Raw genomic sequence first — 6,000 nt, forward strand, 5'->3', positions numbered from 1 at the left:
AAGGAAAGAAGTGGTGTTTGACTATAATAGACAAATACACTAAATGGGTGGAAGCTTTCCTTACCTCCTCGGCAGATGCTATAACAGTAGCAAAAGCACTATGCCAGGATATGATAGCAAGGTTTGGCCTCCCAGAAATAATTTTTTCTGATAATGGATCCCATTTCTCTAACCAAGTAATAGATAATATTGGACAGAGGTTACAAATAAACATGAAGAAGCATTGTTCATATAGCCCCAAATCGGCTGGACTTATCGAACGCATGAATCAGACGATTAAGGCTAGATTACGAAAAACTCACATGAGCACAGGAAGGAATTGGGTACAATGTCTGCCAATCGTACTAATGACTATCTGAATAACGCCAGATAAGAATGGCTTGTCCCCCTTTGAGAAAGTGTTTGGAAGACCTTACAGAATGCCACAGTTGGCAGGGCCAGAACAGGCAGACATAGAAGTAGAAGACACGTTGGCAGAACACATGAGAAGACTGTTTATTAACCAAACACGTATGTCAAAGATTTTGTGCCCCACAGGAGAACTAAAGGAGAAGGTAACCCACTCCATCCAACCAGGTGACTGGGTGTGGATCCAATCCTTAAAGAAGAAAAACTGGAAGCAGCCCCGTTGGGAAGGTCCATATCAGGTCCTGTTGGTGACGGCCTTCGCTGTAAGAATTGCGGAAAGATCCACCTGGGTGCATGTCACACACTGTAAAAAGGTAGACCCAGCTACACCTGATGAACAAACACAGAGTTAGGAGAAAGAACCGATCACCACTAGGGCTCGGGGGTTGGCTCCTTAACGAAGATTCCCTTACCCTGTCTGATCATTCCTGTGTGAGTTCAATAGAAGGTAAAGCAATGGGTTGGCCTCTGGCGTCTGACATGTTTTCAGGGCGAGGGTGGGGATTCACAGGTCTCCTGACGGTAGGTAGCTGTCTGATTGTGGGGGCCATATTCCTAGCACACTCAAACCCTCCTGATCCGCCAGAAGTAGTAGTTAACCTAACACAAGTTGATAAAATAATACCCAAGCACAGTCTACGTAGGCATAAGAGACAGCTTGATGTAGGGAAAGGAGAAGTACTAGTGACTGTAGGAAAGGACATCACCTTTGAGGTCTTTATGGACCAGTTGGGGAGTTGGAGACTACTGGCTGGTAGTATCGTAAAGGATGGGAGATATATATGTATGTCACCATGTACATCCTGGGACCATGTAGTTGCTCATACCGAGAGGGGGGGGGGGGGGGGGATATGTCAATCTCCATACACAGTTTAAGGACCTGACAAGTGAGATATCCTCTTCAACTGGGGCACCCTATAGAGTACACCTTTCTGAGGGAGGTAGTGAGACCGGGGCTGTGGTGAAGATAGTGCAAACTATAGACCTGAAGGAAGTAGTACAGGTGGAGACTGGGTATAGGGATCCTAACCTATGGTTGGAATGGATACATTATACGGCAAGAACTATGTCCAAAGAGGATTGTTACGCCTGTGGGACAGCCAAACCAAGGTTAACAACTACTCCGTTCCCCTTGACGGGCTTTAACGCTCCGTCAGGTTTATCCTGCATGATTAAATTGTTCAAGCCACCTGGGAATGTGGTGAAGGAATCTTGTAGTAACATGCACTATCTGTATCCCCCGATAACAAAGTCACGCCGACCTAGGTTACCTCCGTTTGAAGTCTGAGGGGATTCTTATTATTGTTTTTCTAGGACTAATAAGATAGGATACAGGGTAGGGCATCTTAGCTCCTGCTCCCACACAGAGAATTTCACAACTAAAGAGACCATGACTAATCTCTCCTCTTTGTTGCAGCCAGAGGATTTTAGGAACCAAAACCAGGCCCGTGCTGACATCTGGTGGTTGTGTGGTGATAACAGATTGTGGCCTCACCTACATAGACTGGTGAGTTGTCACGTAGAAAGCGGGACCTCCTCCCGGGATCCTTTGATGAAAGGATATATATTGATGGGATAGGAGTACCTCGAGGGGTTCCAGAAGAATTCAAAGCTAAGAATCAGATCGCAGCTGGGTTTGAATCAAGTATTTTCTGGTGGTCAACAATTAATAAAAACGTAGATTGGATAAATTATATTTACTATAGCTTTAGATATGCTTTTGGCTGAGCGGGGCGAAGTTCGTGTTATGTTTGGATCTATGTGCTGTACTTTCATCCCCAACAATACAGCACCGGACGGGTCAGTGACCAAAGCACTTCAGGGACTCACCATGCTGGCAAATGAACTGGCTGAAAACTCTGGTATTGATAGCTCACTAAACAGTTGGTTTGATCAAATGTTTGGTAAATGGAAAACTATTGTTGTAACTATTTTAGGCGCGGCAATCGCGTCTATGTGTATGCTTGTTCTTTGTGGATGTTGTCTTATTTCCTGTGTCCGAGGGTTGGTGAGCAAGTTGTTGGAGAATGCAGTTTCCCAACAGATGGTGAGATACGGCCCAATCCCGGACTCCGACCTAAGGAATGAAGAATATGACCCACCAGGCTTGGTGGAGGATGACGACGATTCAGATAGTTTGAGACTGGATGAAACTTTTCTTAGTTCTAATGTGTGAAGGTTGCAGTGAAAATCTAACGAAGAGCTGTGACTGGATGTTTACCTAGAACCATAAATCTCTAGTTTAAAAGTAATTGTAATGATTTTCTGTGTATTAAAGTGTGGATAATTTAGTTAAAGGGTGGATTGATATAAAAAATTAAATATATACAGGTTAAAAGTAATGACTAAATGTTCCACCCTTAAATATAGTTGTGAAATGTTCTTGTTTTAAGTGATTAGTACTTTCTTACTAGTGACTAATTATTATACTCCGAAACTGTGTGAGATGTGATAGAATCTACTACCTGGTAATGTGTGAGTGTAGGACCAGTAAAGATTATGACATTGTGTTACTATTTATGTGAGTAGGAGTTAGACCGGACGGCGAAGAAGAAGGAGAACTGTTAAACATGGTACAGAATATTGTGAGAATGGCGATAACTGAGGAATGCAGGGAGTAGGCTATGATAAGAAAGTGTGTGTGTGAACTGATGGTCAGGAGAGCAATTATAAAGTGGAAAACTACAGCCTGCCTACAGGAGGGATTTTCATTTGACGTGTGCGTATAAAAATATTGTACGACCATTTTGTGGCAGAATTCTCAATGAATAAACATCTCTGACTATGCAGACCGAGACTGTCCGTTTCTTGATCCTTTTGGGAGATGCACAGAGACACTGAAATAGTTTGTTAAATAATTCACTTAACAGTATAACAGGCTATGAGTATTTCCTTTAACCTGTCACAATAACTAAAAGTAAAATCAATGTTAGGCCTACAAAACTCAAGGAAAGAAACCGAGCGCTCGCTCAACCTTAATGACTGTCCCAAGAGGAGACTTGTGAGTGAGGTGTGTTTACAAACGTTCTGATGAGGCAGAAACTGTCTTGGAATCCAATATTTGTCCTCTCATTTCTAACCAAAGTAGGCTACAATCAGTGTTCCCCATTTCCACAATCCATCCATTGAGTCAACAAAGCACATGAATCATATCTAAAGAATGCCCACTGATATAGAAGAAAGTGGGGAGAATGGACAGATATGAGTGCCTGTTCTCACCTACAATACGGAGGTCAGTTTGGCTCTTAGGGCTCTATTCAATCAGACCCACTTTAGCCAACATCCGCATAGCGGTTGTTTTGGCGTGTCATAGATGGAACTGCGTTAGAGCTGTCAAATCCACAAGTGGCTCCCGGCATTACACCTAAAGTGAACATTTTCCAATGTCTGCACAGAGTCGCATTAACAGAAATCCCATGCAGCCTTGTTTACAAGGTCCAACACTGGAATTTGAGTTGTAATGTACACCTCATTAGGATTTGAGTGTAAGAGATGGATTGAAATGTACATAATGGGTACATGGAGGGAAATTGGCAAGGGTGATGCTTTTTAAATTTCAGTCAACGGGAGGGTTTAGTATTTTTTAAATCTAGTCCAGGGGAGTGTCATGTAATTAGTAATTGATGAAATGTTCATATTTCTCAGTGTTTTAGAATTAGTTGCTTATTAAGCTATATATCGATGTGTGTTTCTTGCCCATGATGTAGGCCTATTTATCAGAGTTATTGACCTCACAAAAAGCCAGATTCGAGTAACTTACATTGTGGACAGCTCATGGTGCTGAGAAGGCATTTCAACCGTCTTCATTTTAGACTTTACGAACAACAAGAGGGCTTTGTGTTGGAGCCTATTTCTTCTTATTTAAGAACTAAGAGGTAGGTCTACCTGTTTGACAGATGAAATTAGGCTATAGGCTGCTATATCCATAGATTTGTCTGTCAATTCCTCCACCCACCATGCACTCTTACAATAGCCTACCTCCATGTCAGTGAAGGGCTGTTAAGTTAAAACCAAGACTGGAATTGAGGGAGGATGAGTATATGCCATAGGCCTACTTTTTATTAAAGAAAATGGCAAAAAGCACAGGCCTACCTACCCCTTGTTAGCTTAAGATTGTGAAGAAAATAAAGCAGATCCAATAATGTAAAGTGATCTATAACAGCGCTTCGGTCCGCAATGCTTTATGCTAGAAACAAGCTGTTGTGACTCCGATGCACATGAGGATATCATTGTGGAAAGCTAGGCCTAACTTTTGAAAGTACCATGCTCAGATTCCTAATGATGTCTCAGATTTAGTTATTTGCAAACAGGGACAGTTTCATTGCAAATAAGACACACAGATGTGGCGTTGGAGAAACATGATAAGATGAACACATAGGCCTATCTCGCTGTCCATTCTTAAACTGTAATTTCTGAAATTTGTGTGGTATTTACAAATATTCTGCTAATACATAAAATGACATAGAATGTTTATAAAAGGCAATTTTTTCTCGGACCTGCAAATACCATGATACTTTTACTATAAAGGAGATATTTACACCCCTACTCTTGTCTACGGTGGTCTACAAACCCAAAACCTCATCGGTCATCATTGAACGGTGTTTCCTCCGACACATTGGTGCAGCTGGCTTCTGGGTTAAGTGGGCTGGTGTTAAGGAGCGCGGTTTGGCATGTCATGTTTCGGAGGACGCATGACTCGACCTTCGCCTCTCCCGAGCCCATTGGGAAGTTGCAGCGATGAGACAAGATCGTAATTGAAATTGGGGAAAAAAATATTTAAAAAATAGAGAATTTGTGGAAATAGGCGGGGGTTTATGACTTTTTGGCTGTGGTAACTAGTGACGTCCCCAAGAGCAACTGCTCACCGATTTGACAACTCCAACGCAATTCCACCACTGACACCGCCAAAACATCCGAATGCGGGTGTCTGCTATCGCCAGTTAATGCTTGATCTGATTGAATCTAGGCCTTAGAGGAAGAAGCAGATGAGACCAGGAGAAGAGTGGGTCGAGGGGAGGAGAGCAGGAGAAGAGTGGGAAGAGGGGAGGAGATCAGGAGAAGAGTGGGAAGAGAGGAGGAGAGCAGTGGAAGTGAAAGAGAGTGAAAGAGGAAGGATGCGACGCCCCAGAGAGGCTGGAGTCATAACTCATCTTTTATTAAAAATAATGAAAAAAGTTAATGAGTTAATAAGATCTGGAGAGAGGAGGGGTGGTGAGCAAGGGAGGAAGGGAGGAGAGAGAGAAAGAAAGGAGGCCAGGCAAAAAGATAGATTGGGACATAGACAGAGATCAGATAGCGGAGTTATGTAGCACAATTCACACTTGCCTCCATCATTTGATGAACATTTACATACACCAAGCAATCTTCCAAAACATTTATGATGGATTCCCTTGAAATATTTAGCAGGATGGAGTGTTTAGTTTAACTCCAATCAACTTCAAAAAGCTATTTTCTAATGAGCCAACTCCCACAGCCATAGCCTTGTAATTAAATGTAGTTAATAAGCAATTAACAGTGAAGTAGCTTCACATTGTCTCCTTCCACTAGGGTTCTGCATTCACACTGGATTAATGGAGAGATACTGTTTGGAGA

Source organism: Coregonus lavaretus (assembly GCF_964263955.1).
Source record: "Coregonus lavaretus genome assembly, contig: HAP1_SCAFFOLD_2993, whole genome shotgun sequence".
Lineage (NCBI taxonomy): Eukaryota > Metazoa > Chordata > Actinopteri > Salmoniformes > Salmonidae > Coregonus > Coregonus lavaretus.